This window comes from Hemitrygon akajei, chromosome 8, assembly GCF_048418815.1.
Source record: "Hemitrygon akajei chromosome 8, sHemAka1.3, whole genome shotgun sequence".
In the NCBI taxonomy this organism is placed as follows: Eukaryota; Metazoa; Chordata; class Chondrichthyes; order Myliobatiformes; family Dasyatidae; genus Hemitrygon; species Hemitrygon akajei.
The window spans coordinates 169,704,106-169,719,221 of record NC_133131.1 but is presented as its reverse complement, the minus strand read 5'-3'; the positions used below and the strand labels follow the sequence as shown (position 1 = coordinate 169,719,221).

The window sequence follows — 15,116 nt, the reverse complement described above, 5'->3', positions numbered from 1 at the left end:
ATCGGTCTCTGCCATTCCTTTGGACTCATCAGCTGTGTGAAGAAAAGCTTGCTGTTTAGGCAACAGCTTTCTCTCCATATTGTACTGCCCTGGCTTGTGTATCGAACGTAGACAGCTAGGATGCAACATCGATGGTCAATCACGACCACTGGAGGGTCTTGTTTTGGGCTGAGACCCCACGCATGCTGTCAAACAGTGACAGAACTCAGCTGCAAGCAGCCAGATGAACAATGGTGACATCTCATTAAACTTGAGTGCAAATCCAGTCATTCCCTTCCACCTTGTCCACACGGTGGAGAGCTAGCTCTCTCCCTTAAAGAGTACAACACCAGCTGTAAGATCAGGGTTTGATTCCACTGCGAGAAGGAAGAGTTCAGCACTCCATCTCTCTGTTACTAGCTTGCATAACACAGTGGTGTTGTGGTTGTTGCAATTGCTTTGCCACGCCAACATTCACTGACCAGGGTTCGATTCTTGCCGTTATCTGTAAGGAGTTTGTACATTCACCCGTGTGACCGTGAGTTTCCTCCTGGTGCTCCAGTTTTCTCCCACAGTCCAAGGACATACAAGTTAGGATTAATGAGTTGTGGCATGCTATGTAGGCACCGAAAGCATGATGACATTTGTGTGCTGCCCCAGCACAATGCATTTCAGTGTATATTTTGATTTACATATGACAAATAAAGATAATCTTTATCTCTCTAATCTTAAAAGGATAAACAAGATGGGACAAACATAAGAGACACAGGACCAAAACAACCATCGGTACAGTGACAGATTCGACTGATTTCTCTCTGACTGGCACTATGGCAAACAGGTAGAAGAGGAATTCAGATCACCGTTTGTCAGTTGTGCCACATGGCCAACCCCATGCCCGATTCTAAGGATAGACAGAGCTTCTGGTAACTGAACTAAATGGAAGTTATGACATGGTGTAGGCAAAAGAGATTAGTTTAGTTAGCCATTTGATTTCTAATTTTAATTGGTTTTTAATTGGTTTCCAATTGGTTTCCCAACATAGTCATAAAGAAGGCAAGACAGCGGCTATACTTTTATTAGGAGTTTGAAGAGATTTGGCATGTCAACAAATACACTCAAAAACTTCTATAGTTGTACCGTGGAGAGCATTCTGACAGGCTGCAGCCTGTCTGGTATGGAGGGGCTACTCCACAGGACCGAAAGAAGCTGCAGAAGGTTGTAATTCTAGTCAGCTCCATCTTGGGCACTAGCCTACAAAGTACCCAGGACACCTTTCAGGAGCGGTGTCTCAGAAAGGCAGCGTCCATTATTAAGGACCTCCCGCACCCAGGGCATGCACTTTTCTCACTGTTACCATCAGGTAGGAGGTACAGGAGCCTGAAGGCACACACTCAGCGATTCAGGAACAGCTTCTTCCCCTCTGCCATCCGATTCCTAAATGGACATTGAAACTTCGGACACTACCTCACTTTTTAAAAAATATATAGCATTTCTGTTTTTTGCACATTTTAAAAAATCAATTCAATACACGTAATTGATTTACTTTTTTATTTACTATGATGTTTTATTTTATTTATTTTTTTCTCTCTGCTAGATTATGTATTGCATTGAACTGCTGCTGAGTTAACAAATTTCACGTCACATGCTGGTGATAAACCTGATTCTGATAACATTGCGGACCGAAGGGCCTGGACTGTGCTGTTCCACCACAAGCAGCAACACCAGTAAGCAAGCCCCTTTCCAATCGTTCCCACCTCCCCACTCACCCACGTACTCTGGTCTCTAACCTCAGAGCAGACCACCTCTGGACCTCCAGAAAATGTCTCTTGGATTGTCAAGCTCACAGACATCTGGACTCAGTCCTGATGCAAGCTTTTGACACAAAATGTTGACAATTTCTTTCCTCCCACAAGTGTTGGAAGAAGAATGAGGAGGGATCCATTGAAATATTCAAAGGCCTAGACAGAGTGGACGTGGAGAGGTTGTTTCCTGTAGTGAGGGAGTCTAGGACCAGAGGTCACAGCCTCAGAATACAAGGATGTCCCTTTAAAACAGAGATGAGAAGGAATATCTTTAGCCAGAGGATGGTGAATCTGTGGAATTCAATGCCACAGACAGCTGTGGAGGCCATGTCATTGGGTATATTTAAAGTGGAGGTTGATAGATTCTTGACTAGTTAGGGCATCAAAGGTAATGGGAAGAAGGCAAGAGAATAATGTTGAGAGGGATAATAAATCAGACTTGATGGAATGGCAGCGTAGACTCGATGGGCCAAATGGCCTAATCCTGCTACTATGGCTTGTGGTGTTGTAGACCCACTGAGTTCCTCAGCTTCCTTATTACTTCAGAACCCAGCATCTGCAGTCTCCTGGATCTCCACGGCAGAGTTGGAGGGATGGGATCACCTTCCACATATATCGGCTGTACTCAAATGTCCATTCACTGGGTTCCCAGAAGACTGTGACAGGTGAGGGGACAAGTCTGCCAATCTCTTTTAAGCTTGAGATCACAATTGCCCAGGCACAAATCACCATGCGATAAACGACACAAATGCCAGAGTAAACCTGATTAAAACAATGCTTCAGTAGAGAGCCTATCAGAGGCTCACAGTGTTTGCAAAAAGGAAGCCACTGTAAGAAATACTGCTTTGTATGTAAATGGTTGGATCAGTATTGTGGCTTGGAGAGCTGCTACCTGGAAGCTCCATGAGGAGTTTGCACATTTGCCCTGTGACCACGTGGATTTCCTCTAGTTTAGAGTCATAAAGCACATAAACATCCAGTCCATGCCAAACTGTTATTCTGGCTAATCCAATCAACTCACACCCGGACCACAGTCCTCGATACCGCTCTCTATCTATATACTTATCCAAACTTCTCTTAAAAGCTGCAATCGAGCCAACATCCACCATTTCCTTTGTCGTTGTCTGAACCCTTAGTGCCTAGGTGGCACATGGGGCCTCACCACTTCCTCAGTTTCTCTGATTTATTTTCCCCTCAACCCCCCACCCCAGATTCACATGGGTTGGGAGATCACAGATTGCTCCTAGTGAGTGCAATTGATTGGAATGTGGGCTGAGTAGGGTAGAATTAGTGTAAATGAGTGGTTGAGGGTCAGTGGGAGCTGAGTGGGCCAAAAGACCTGTTTCCTTGCAATATCTTTTATTTATTTAGATATACAGCACTAAACACGCCCTTCCAGTTCATCCAGCAAGCCACCTATTTAATCCTTGCTGAATCACAGGACAACTTACAATGACTAATTAACCTACTATGACATATGTCATTGGACATGGGGAAACCAGAGCACCTGGAGGAAACCATGTGCTCACTGGAAGGGCGTACAAACCTTACAGACTACAATGGAATTGAACTCCAACTCCCCAAACTGTAATAGCATCACCCTAACCTCTATGCTACCGTGGCATCACTCTATAACTCCACCAGGTATTCTTCTGCATTGTCAACAGTTTGTGAGAGAGGTTGTAGAGAAAAAGCTGGACATGCCCACTGATCTACTGTACTGATGAATGGAGAGGTACAGTACTGTGCAAAAGTCCCAGGCACACACAAATATACAGCTCGTGTGCCTAAGACTTGTACAGTGCTGTAGTAATTTTATGCATTACACTGCACTGCTGCCACTAAAAACAAATGTCATGATACGTTACTGATGATAAACTTGATTCTGATATTCCATTGTGGACTGAGAATGGGAATGGGGCAGGGAGAGGGGAATTATGGTTGGGGAAAAAGGGAAGGGAGAAGGGAGAGAGCAGGAAACACCAAAGAGGCATTCTGGAATGATCCATAAACCAATTTGCAATCAAATGACCTTGCCTGGTGCCTCCTTCCCCGGCACTCCTTCTCTGCCACCTGTCCCACACCCCTCCTGTGGCGCTCCACCCTCACCATTCCCACCAACCTTTGCTCCCATCATATTTACAAACTAGTCCTCCACTCCATGTTGACAAATACAATACTGTACAAAAGTCTTAGGTGCTTTGATGTTTCAATATAAATAACAAAGAACAGCTAATCTTTTCTCTTGAGCTCATAATCTACCTGGTCATGGCCCTTACTCCTTAATGGTTGCCACACTCTCTCAGCAGCTGGAACACTTTATTCTGCATTGTTGCTGCCCTTCCCTCGATGTACAATATATAGATGGCATGCAAGACAAGCTCTTCCTTGTAACTCGGTACATGTGACAATAATAAACCAATTATCATTTCTCTCCTTAACACCCACGCGAAGAATGGGTGATAGGTGAAAACCTGCAGGCACAGTTCCCCTTTACGAGCTTTGACAGGCTGTGGTAAATAGCAGCCTCCATGACTCCTGGGGGTTCTAAGCAAATGGTGTGACTTGCAGGGAATTACACCAACAGTCACAAGTCGGAAAGCGACAGTGGAAATCTCACGTGCCTTCTCTGTTCCCACATGCCTTTATCTGCCTTTCCGTCAGCTGTATATCGAAACTTGGACTGCTTTCTCCAGAGCGGATGAGGGGAGATCTGATAGAGGTTTAAAAGATTAAGAGAACCATCGATAGAGTAGACTGACAGCATCTTTTACCCAGGGTTGAAATAACTAATACTAGAAGGCAGACATTTAAGGTGAGGGGTAATTTTAAAGGAGATGTGAGGAGCAAGTTTTCTTTCTTGTAAAAACACAGGAAGTGCTGGGTGCTTGGAATTTGCTGCCTGGGGTGTTTGTACAGGCAGAAGCACAAGAGATACTTGGATAGGCACACGAATGTGAGGAAAATAGGATATGGACATCATGTAGGCAGAAGAGATTAGTTAGCCAATTGATTACTACGTAATTTAATTTGTTCAGCACAACACTGTTCTATGATCTATGTTCTATGAAACTCCGTTAAATGTGGCTGTAGTTTCTGATTCAATTCCATGAAACCCAGCATCAAGTAACTCTCACATTAAACAAAAATCACACTTCCTCACACCCTCTCAATTGCTGGAAAGAATATTTACCTGTCGACTCACACAGTTGTACAGCACAGAAAAGGCCTTACAAACCCACGTCGTCCAGGCCATCCGTGATGCCTGTCGCACTAATCTCAATTGCCTTCACTGGGCTCACATCCCGCTTTGTCTTTACTTGTATTACTGAGATGTAAGAGACTGCAGATTGGAGTCATAGTGTCAGAGAGCACACAAGCAGGCCCTTCAGCCCAACTTATCCATGCTAACCATGATGACCAGCTACACTAACCTCATCTACCTGATTAGCCCGATGTCCCTCTTCGCCTTTCCTATGTTCCTGTCCAAATGTGCATTAAACATTTTATATATCAAAATAGACTTTATTTGTAATAAAAAGAATTTACAAGAATAAATGGTGCAATGCCTTTTCCATTTTTACGTTCATTACATATTGTTCTATTACATTTCTGGAAGTAATAAGACTGTTGCCACTCATGTGGGTCCCTGGGGTAGTACACTACTACAATAATTTGAGGAGCTTCCTCACCCAACCCAGCCCCTCCCTGTCTAGTAGCAGATGAACCCTACACCTCAGTTCTCTCACACCGAGTTCTTGTAGTGACTGCACCGAGATTCAGCATGTTCCTTAGCATGGACTCCTGCAGCCAGAAATGAGCCAGTCGGAAGCATTCCTCTACTGATATCTCAACACGCAGGCAGACCAAAGGGTGTTGCTCACGAGCAGCCCCTGAAGTGTGTGTGAGAGTGTGTGTGGGTGTGAGAGATTGTGAGAGAGCGTGAGAGAGTGAGAGAGAGAGTGAGAGAGAGCGCGAGAGAGAGAGAGCGAGAGAGAGAGTGTGGGTGCGAGAGAGTGTGAGAGTGTGGGTGTGAGTGTGTATGTATCTCTCTCTCTGGGAACAGCCTGTATATCAAGAGTGTTCAAACACTGTACCTCAATCTGCCTTTACCACCGCATTCCATATACCACCATCCTCTGCACAAAAAACTTGCCTCTCACATCTCCTTTCAATTTCTCTGTGCTCATCTTAAACTTGTGACTCTAGCTCAAGACCTCCCTGCCCTGGGGATAAATAAAACAAGTGACTATCTAGAGCAACACGCACAAAATGCTGGAGGAACTCAGCTGGTCAGACAGCATCTATGGAAATGAATAAATGGTCAATGTTTCGGGTCAAAACCTTTCATCGGAACTAGAAAGGGGGAAGAAGCCAAATTAAAAAAGTGGGGCAGAGGAGACGGAGTACAAGCTAGAAGGTGATAGGTGAAGCCAGCTTTTCACTCCATTCCCCTCCCTACCCACAGACCTTTCCACTCACCTGGTCTCCCCTATCCTCTGCCAGCTTGTATTCCTCCCCCACCTTCTTTTTCTGGCTTTTTTCCCTTTCCTTTCCAATCCTGTAAAAACGTCTTGGCCCGAAATGAACACTGTCTATTCCCCTTCACAGATGCTGCTGAGTTCCTCCAGCATTTTGTCTGTGTTTCTCTGTACACAACATTCTAAGTGCAGTGTGCTAGGAATGGGGATAAGAGAGAAATATGAAAGTTGATAATAAAATCATCTTTGGCTTGTGAACAACAAATTTCATGGTATATGCTAGTGATATTAAGCATGATTCTGATTCTGTTTCTGAAATACATGAATAGGGAGAGAGGGTTAGAATGAACAACGATCCAATCAAGCAAATCAAACAAATAGGAAACAAGAAAATGTCAGGATATTAATGACACATGAAATTTGTTGTTTTGCATCCATCTTTATTCCACACTTGGAATATTGTGTTCCGTTCTGGGAAAGACATGGAAATTTTAGAGAGGTTGAGGATGAGATTTACCAGGCCACTGCCTGGATTAGACAGCACGTCCTCTGAGAATAGGATCCCATCAGAAGAGGCTACAGTGACAGCGGATGTAGATGTATTGTAGGAAATAACTATATTCTCTAAACAGCATCACAAAAAACTCTTCTAAGGATTGTCAACTTGTCATGGTGGATGGGCCTGTATATTCCTGAGATCTCAAGAGCGATGGCATCTCGATCTTAGCTTCGGTAGTGTCAAGGGGAGACTCCAAACAAAGAGTGATCCAACCAAGACGTCAACAGTGGAGCTGGCAGAAGATGATGACACATCACAATGGCAGTGAAGGCAGAGGAAGACTGCAACAGTGATGGGTCCTGAGTCATCTTGTATTATATACCACTGAACCCTGACCCTGATCTGTCGAGGTCTGCACAGTCGTTCCCTCCGGAGAACATCATACTTGTCTCAAATGACCACACCAATACTATCACAATAAGCCATTCACCATCACACAACTGCTCATGGAAGCTTCCTGTGCATAATTCAACTTCACTCAGAAGTACGTTATTGGCTGTTGCTACCTTAGAGCAATAGTTATCTTTAGGTGACCCACCTTAGCTAAACAGTGCACCCACGTGACCTAAAGATAGCGATTGGCTGACTGTACATCTGCTAGCAGGTGCAATTAAGCCATTGTTGTAAGGAAGACCCAGCCCTGAAGCATTTGATTTATTAATATTCACAAGGAGTGATCTGTTTTCAAACCACAAGGTGCAGCTATGTAAACAGGAATGAGTTTTATTAGGACAGCAGAGGTATTATAGAGTGAGCAGTCACCTTTTCCCTTCTGTGTTTTGTCCAGTTATTGCACAGCCCAGTAGTTTATAATTGCAAATAGCAATTTCTGCTATGTTAGTTGTTCAGTTTCAGATTGGTACATTTACATTCAGTGACCACTTTATTAGTTACCTTCTGCATCTAATAAAGTGGCCGCTTAGTGAGTGTTTGTGGTCTTCTGCAGCTGTAGCACATCCACATCAAGGTTCGATGCCTTGTGCATTCAGAGATGCTCACCTACACACCACTGTTGTAATGTGTGGTTATTTGAGTTCCTGTCAGATTAAACCAGTCTAGCCACGCTCCTTTGACTTCTTTCATTAAGGTGTTTTTGCCCACAAAACTGCTGCTCACTGAATGCTTTTTTGTTTTTTGTACCATTCTCTGTAAACTCTAGAGACTGCTGTGCGTGAAAATCCTTGGAGAGCTACAGTTTTCTTAGATACTCAAACCACCCCATCTGGCACCAACAATCATTCCACAATCAAGCTCATTTACATCACAATTCTTCCCATTCTGACATTTGGTCTAAGTAACACATGGAACTCCTGACCACGTCTGCATGCTTTTATGCATTGAGTAGCTACTGCATGATTAGATGGTTAGATATATGCTTTAACGGGTAAGTGTACGCGTGTACCTAAACATGTGGCCAAGATTGTCAAAGATTTTCAGCGAGATGCAGTAAAGAATGGTTAATGGGGTTACACACAGATCAGTGATTATCTCATGGAATAGCTCAAGAAACTAAAATATAAACAGAAGTTATAGGAAATCTATGGGGAAAACAAATCAGCACAATCAAGTGGCAGAGCAGACTTGATGGGCCGAATGATCTAATTGTTCTTATGTCTTATGGTGGCATTTTTAAACCAATTTTTGTCCTTCCTGAGGCTTTGCAAATCACTTTTTCAGGAGACAACAAGTATTAATTCATTCTACAGGCTTAAGGAGATTCAACTTATCATTGAACGCTCTTAAACGTTGATCCTGACTGGTTGCATTATGGTCTAGTACAGCAGTTTGAGTGCGCAGGTGATCAGAGGTCTGTGGCTCTGGGCTAGGGACTAAAGGCTGGAGGTCAGAAGTCTGCAAATCTAAGAGGGGTTGGAGGCCTATCTGTGAGAGTGTGTGGAAGGGTGCAGAAGGGACCTGTTTTGCTCTTGTTGTCTTGTTTTGTTGTTGCTGCTGCCTACGGCTGTTCTGCTGAACGTTTGCTATATTGGCGATAGAATATGTGGTGACACTTGCAGGCTGCTCTCGGCATATCCATTGGTTGTGTTGGTTGTTAACTCAAATGAAACGTTTCATTGTATATTTTGATGTACGTGTGATAAATAAATGAATCTGAAACTACAGAGTTGTAGACTCTGCTAAATATTACCATACCATCTGTAATATCTATAGGAGGCACTGCCTCAAGGCAGCATCCATCATCAAAGATCCCTATCATCCAGCCCATGCCATCTACTCCCAGCTACCATCAGAAAGGAGACACAGAAGCCAGAAGTTTCACACCACCAGGTTGCTCAAGGACAGCTACTTCCCTTCAACCATTTGGTTCTTGAACCATCTGGCACAACCCTGATCTCTACAATTTAGCAACACACCAACACAAGTGAGACTTCCCGATGGCCAAACATTTTAAGTCCAATTCTCATTCTCATTCCGACATGTCGATCCATTACCTCCTCTTGTGCCAAGATGAGGCACACTCAGGGTGGAGGAGCAGTACCTTATATTCAGTTTGGGTACTCTCCAATCCGATGGCATGAATACTGATTTCTCTTTCAGGTCAACAAATTCCATCCCTCCTCTATTCCCCACTCTGACCTCACACTTCTTCTCCCCTACCTATTAGTTCCCCCTGGGTCCTTTCCTCCTGTTGTCCACTCTCCTCTCCTATCAGATTCTTTGTTCTTCAGTCCTTGACCTTTCTCACCCACCTGACTTCACCTATCATCTTCCAGCTAACCTCTTTCCCTTCCCCCCCCACCTTTTTTATTTGAGCATCTTCCCCCTTCCTTTTCAGTCCTGAAGAAGGGTTTCAGCCTGAAACATCAGCTGTTTACTCTTCTCCATAGAAGCTGCCTGACTTGCTGAGTTCCTCCAGCATTTTGTGAGAGTTGCTTTGGATTTCCAGCATTTGCTGCCTTTGTGTTAGCAAGAGAATGACCATTTTGCACTAAAGTGCACTTTGTGGTTATTTTTTGCAACCTTTCTTACAAAAATGTGTATAATTTATAGTTTTCTTGTGAATGCTGCATATATGATGCTACAGTATGTGCCTGTGATAAGTTTTTCTTTGCATCTGTGCATGTGTCCTTGCGCATATGCCAAACTCGACTTTGACCTTGACTTGTCTATGTGAGAGAACTGCCTTCTGTTAATCCCATACTTAAAAAAAATTAAAGCTTAGTCATCAATGGCTTTGCAATCTAAAAGATGAAGCAAAGGCAGTTCTTTGTTGTATCCTAGCCAATATTCCCCCATCAATTAATGCCAAGGAAACCAGAACAACTGGTATTGCAAATTGCCTGCCATGGTTTCTAAGGTGCAACAGCAACAAGACTTTAAGAAAAGCTTCACTGACCCAAATTCCTGCGTGAGAAGCAATGTAAGGCAAGACAGGATGTTGTGCTGAAGTTGTACAAGACACGGGTGAAGCCTAATGTGGAGTTTCATGTGCAGTTCTGGTCACCTAGGCTATAATGGATGTGCCCAAGACTTATTGAATATTCTGTTAATCCCATCGACCGACAGGACCAGTGTGGTGAACTACATATACCTGTCTGGACTGCTCCTGTGGCTCCTCCCACAGACCCCTGTATAAAGGCGATTGAGGCCTGAGCCCGGCCTCATTCTCCAGGATGTAGTGTTGTTCATTCTTCCAGTCAATAAAAGCCGATATCTCGCTTCTTACGTCTCAGAGTGAGTTATTGATGGTGCATCAACCAGAATAGTCAATACATCTTGGACACGTCCCACCGCACCATTGGAAGTATCTACTGGACGCTCTGCCTTCAAGAAGGCAACGTCTATCAAATATCCCCATCATTTGGGCTATGCTACCTTCTCTGAAAGTGTTCACCTTCACCGAACTATTCATCTGCCCAGTCTACACCTGGACAATAGCTTTCCATACCCCTCCCATCCAGGTATTTATCCAAATTTATCTTTAATGTTCAAACCCACATAAACCACTCAAGACGCACGCTGCTCGCTCCACAATCTCATTGAGTAAAGAAGATGCCCCTCATACCCCACTTAAATATTTCTCCTCTCACCCTTAACCCAAGACCTCTAGTTCTAGTCCCACCCAAACTCAGTCAACACGTGAAACAGTCTATGTTCCATGCCTACACTTGTATCACTCCCCAACTCTTCCTATTCTAAACAGAAGAAAATCGGCAGATGTTGGAAATCTAAGCAGCACACACAAAATGCTGGAGGAACTCAGCAGGCTAGGCAGCACTATGGAGAAGAGTACAGTCGACGTTTCGGGCCGAGACCATTTGGCAGGACTTCCTATGTTACATCGATGACTGCATTGGTGCTGCTTCCTGCGCCCATGCTGACCTCGTCAACTTCCTCAATTCCACTTTGCCCTCAAATTTACTTGGTCCATTTCCTCTTCCACTCCCTTTCTTGACCTTTCTATCTCCATCCCTGGAGACTGTCTATCTACTAATATCTTTTATAAACCCATTGATCCTCACAGCTACCTGGACTATACGTCTTCCCACCCTGTCACTTGTAAAAATGCCATCTCCTCTCAGTTCCTGTTTCTGCTGCACCTACTCTCAGAACTACTGAGATGTACTCCTTCTTCAAAGAAAGGGGCTTCCCTTCCTCCACCATCAACGCTGTCCTCACCCTTATCTCTTCCATTTTGTGTACTTCTGCCCTCACCCCATTCTCCCACCACCACCCCAGAGATAAGGTTCCTCTTGTCCAGCACATAATTCTCTGTAACTTACACCATTTCCAACAGGATCCCACCACCAAGCACGTCTTTCCCTCATCCCCTGCTTTCCACAGGGATCGCTCCCTATGCAACTCCCCAGTCCATTTGTTCCTCTCCACTGATCTCCCTCCTGGTACTTAGCCTTGCAAGTAGAACAAGTGCCACACCTCCTCCCTCACTACCATTCAGAGCCCCAAACAGTCCTTCCATGTGAGGTGACACTTCAGCTGTGAGTCAGTTGGGGTTATCTACTGTATCCAGTGCTCCCGATGTGGCCTCCTGTCTACCTCTGAGCCCTGGGGAGTCCGTTATGCCGAGCATCTGTGCTCTGTCTGCCAGAAAATGCAGGATCTTCCAGTAGCCACCCATTTCAATTCTACTTCCCATTCCAACATGTCAGTGCCTGGTCTGCTCTACTGCCATGATGAGGCCACACTCAGGTTGGAGGAGCAACACCTTATATTCCATCTGGGTAGCCTCCAACCTGATGGCACAAACATCGATTTCTCAAACTTCCAGTAATTGACCCCTACTTCACCATTCCTCATTTATGTTTCCCTCTCTCACCTTATCTCCTTTCTTGCCCATCACCTGCCTCTGGTGCTCCTTCCTTTTCTCCCATGGTCTTCAGTTCCCTCCTGTCAGATTCCCACTCCTCCAGCCCTATATCTCTTTCACCAATCAACTTCCTAGCTCTTTGCTACACCCCTCCTCCTCTCCTGGTTTTACCTTCTTATATTTCTTCCTCTCTTCCACTGCCTTCTTACTCTGACTTCTCTTCTAATGAAGGGTCTCAGCCGGAAACATCAACTATTTACTCTTTTTATAGATGCTGCATGGCCTTCTAAGTTCTCCCAGCATTTTGTGTGTTGCTTTGGATTTCCAGCATCTGCTGATTTTCTCGTCTCTGTGGGAAAAGCCTGTTTGCATTTACCTTATCTATACATCTCATAATTTTGAATAACTTTATCAAATCTCCTCTCATTCTCCTATATTCCAGTGAATAAAGTTTTGACCTAGTCAATCTTTCCCTATAACTCCTGGAGTAGGTTTAAAAGGGCTTGTATTGTGCTGTAGTGTTCTATATTCTGTGACAGGAGGATCTCATGTTTGGCCTTTCCCCAAGAGTCTCTGTGGTAGCCACACCAAGCTTCATGGCTTGTGGTTGTTCATCAAGGCATCTGGGTCTCAATTTGATGTTAGTTTGAAGGTATGAAAATGAGGGGGTTCCGCCCAACTTCCCCCCAAATTCTACCATTGACAGTTTACAGAAACCAACTAGCCCATCATTCCCCGAGTCTTCGGGATGTGGTAGGGAACCATGAAGAAACCTACAGAAGAATCAGATCCTTCCTCTCTTACACCAGGGAGACTCTCTGTCCATAGTGGCTCTTGCTGTTAGTTAATGTTTGCCATGGTAGGTACCTACTGTAATGCCTACTCTCTTCAAGGTTACCAGCTATCTTGTACCTGATTCCAGGTGTCCGAGTGGCACAACTCTTGGTAGTGATTTTAACAGCACCTGTACTAGTTGTTAATCATGGACCAGTGCCAGCTATTTAGATTTATGGCTATTAGAGTACTGATTCATTTACACGATTTGGGTGTGGCTGACAGGGCTGGTAGTTATTGCTCATCCATAACTACTGGTAGTGAGACAGCCCTTCGCCCCGACTCATCCATACCAACCATGATGCACATCTCAGCTAGACCTACTGACCACATTTGCTCCATATTCCTCTCTTTCCAATCCATGTAGCTGTCCAAGTGACTTAGAAATGTTGTTAATGTACCTGCCTGGTATGTAAATATCAATGCCCTTCAACAGAAAAGCCTACAAAAGAGTTATGGATACGACTCAGTCCATCTATACAGACCACTGTCACAGGAAAGCAGAATCCATCATTGAGGACCCCCACCATCCAGACCATGCTCTCTTCTCGCTGCTGCCATCCAAGGTGGTACAGCCTCAGGACTCACACCACCAAGTCAGGAACAGTTATTACTCCGAAACCATCATGCTGTTGAACCAAAGGGATAACTTCACTCAAATTTGCTTGCCCCGACACTAAACTGTTCCACAGCCTATGGACTCACTTTCAAGGACTCCTTGGCTCATGTTCTCGATATTTAGTGCTGAGTTATTATTATTGTTTTCTTTATATTTACAGTGAATGCACACAAGAAAATGAATCTCAGGGTTGTACCGTATATGGTGACATATATGTACTTTGATAATAAATTTACTTTGAATTTTGAACACTTCTTCTGACAGCTCATTCCATAAATGTTACACTCCTTTTGGGTCTCTTTTCAGTCTCTGATCTCTCACCTTAAATCTATGCCCTCCAGTTTACAAATCCCCGACCGTGGGCAAGGACAAAACTCACAAAATGCTGGTCACACAGCATCTATGGAAAAGAATAAACTCTTGACGCTTCAGGCCAAAACCCTTCATCAGGCCTGAAGAGGAAAGGGAAAAGATGCCAGAACAAGCTGGTGGGAAGGATGGACAAGAGTACAGCTGGCAAGAGATAGTTGAGACCAGATGAGTGGGAAGGTGGGTGGATGGGGTGGGAATATGATGGGTGGAAGAGGTGAATGGCTGAATAAGAAGGAATCGGACAGAAGAGGAGACTGAACTGGAGAGTGAGATGGAGGCGGGGTTAAGATGGCACTAAATGGCGACTCCTTTGCTTGCATCTTCGGAAGTAGCTCTATTTCCATTTTTAATATCTTTATTTTTCCCTTTCAGGGTTCTTTTGAAGACCTTGACCTGGAGTTACACGCAGACTTCGGTTCTTTGCAGGAATGGGACCCATTCTTGGGGTTTCAGGACTGGCCGTGGTTCGGCCTGAGAGTCCGGCTTGTACTTGGAAGCCTAAGATATCAGGGCTCTGGAGATGGGCGGATCGAGGGTCAGTGTCATGGCAGGAGACCTGTGTGTCCTTGGGGGAGTTGGAAAATCTGCTGCTGTGTGCTCGAAGACCAGAGATCTTTGTGATATTCAGGCACAGAGCTTGAAAAAAGCGACATTATGGACTTTAAAAATTGTAAACTGTTTGTTATGTCTCCCTGCTAGCTGGGAAAATGCAGAAGGGAAAAACTCCCTTCTTCCTTATTAGGGAGAGAGACAACCTGTGGTATGTTGAATGCCAGATGAAATGCAAAGTCTTTGGGGTAACTGCAAGTCTGTGTCTTTGCTATTGCTTTGCTCAGCTTGAGTGCTCGGTGACAGTGCCAATGCTTGCTTTTTTTTTGCTGGTGGGGGAGGGGGGAATTGTTTACTGCCGCTTACACCAGGGAGGGGTGAGCGGTTGGGGGGGGGGGAACTGGGGTTCTCACGTTGAACTGTTGTTCATTCTTTGGGGCAATTCTCTGTTTTCATGGATGTTTGCAAAGAAAAAGCATTTCAGGATGTATATTGTATACATTTCTCTGACATAAAATTGAATCCTTTAAACCATGGAAAAAAAGAAAAGGAGGCAGGGGAACCAGAAAAAGGAAAAAGGAGAAGGGAGAGAAATTCTTAAGTTAGAGAAATTAATGTTCATTCCGTCAGGTTG

At 44.4% G+C, this 15,116-nt stretch overlaps 1 protein-coding gene across 3 annotated transcripts in view; it reads right to left on the bottom strand.

Annotated features, from left to right (window-relative positions):
• The window catches only part of plcd1a (phospholipase C, delta 1a), a 150,881-nt gene that overhangs the window by 85,172 nt on the left and 50,593 nt on the right, over positions 1–15,116 (bottom strand). The window contains exon 1 of one of the 3 annotated variants that reach the window (XM_073055051.1): positions 4,044–4,062. The exons of the other annotated variants lie outside the window; for them this stretch is intronic. The gene's annotated coding sequence lies outside the window, so the exon portion shown is untranslated. Of the gene's footprint in view, positions 1–4,043; positions 4,063–15,116 lie in introns of those variants that run through there. 3 annotated transcript variants of the gene reach the window in all.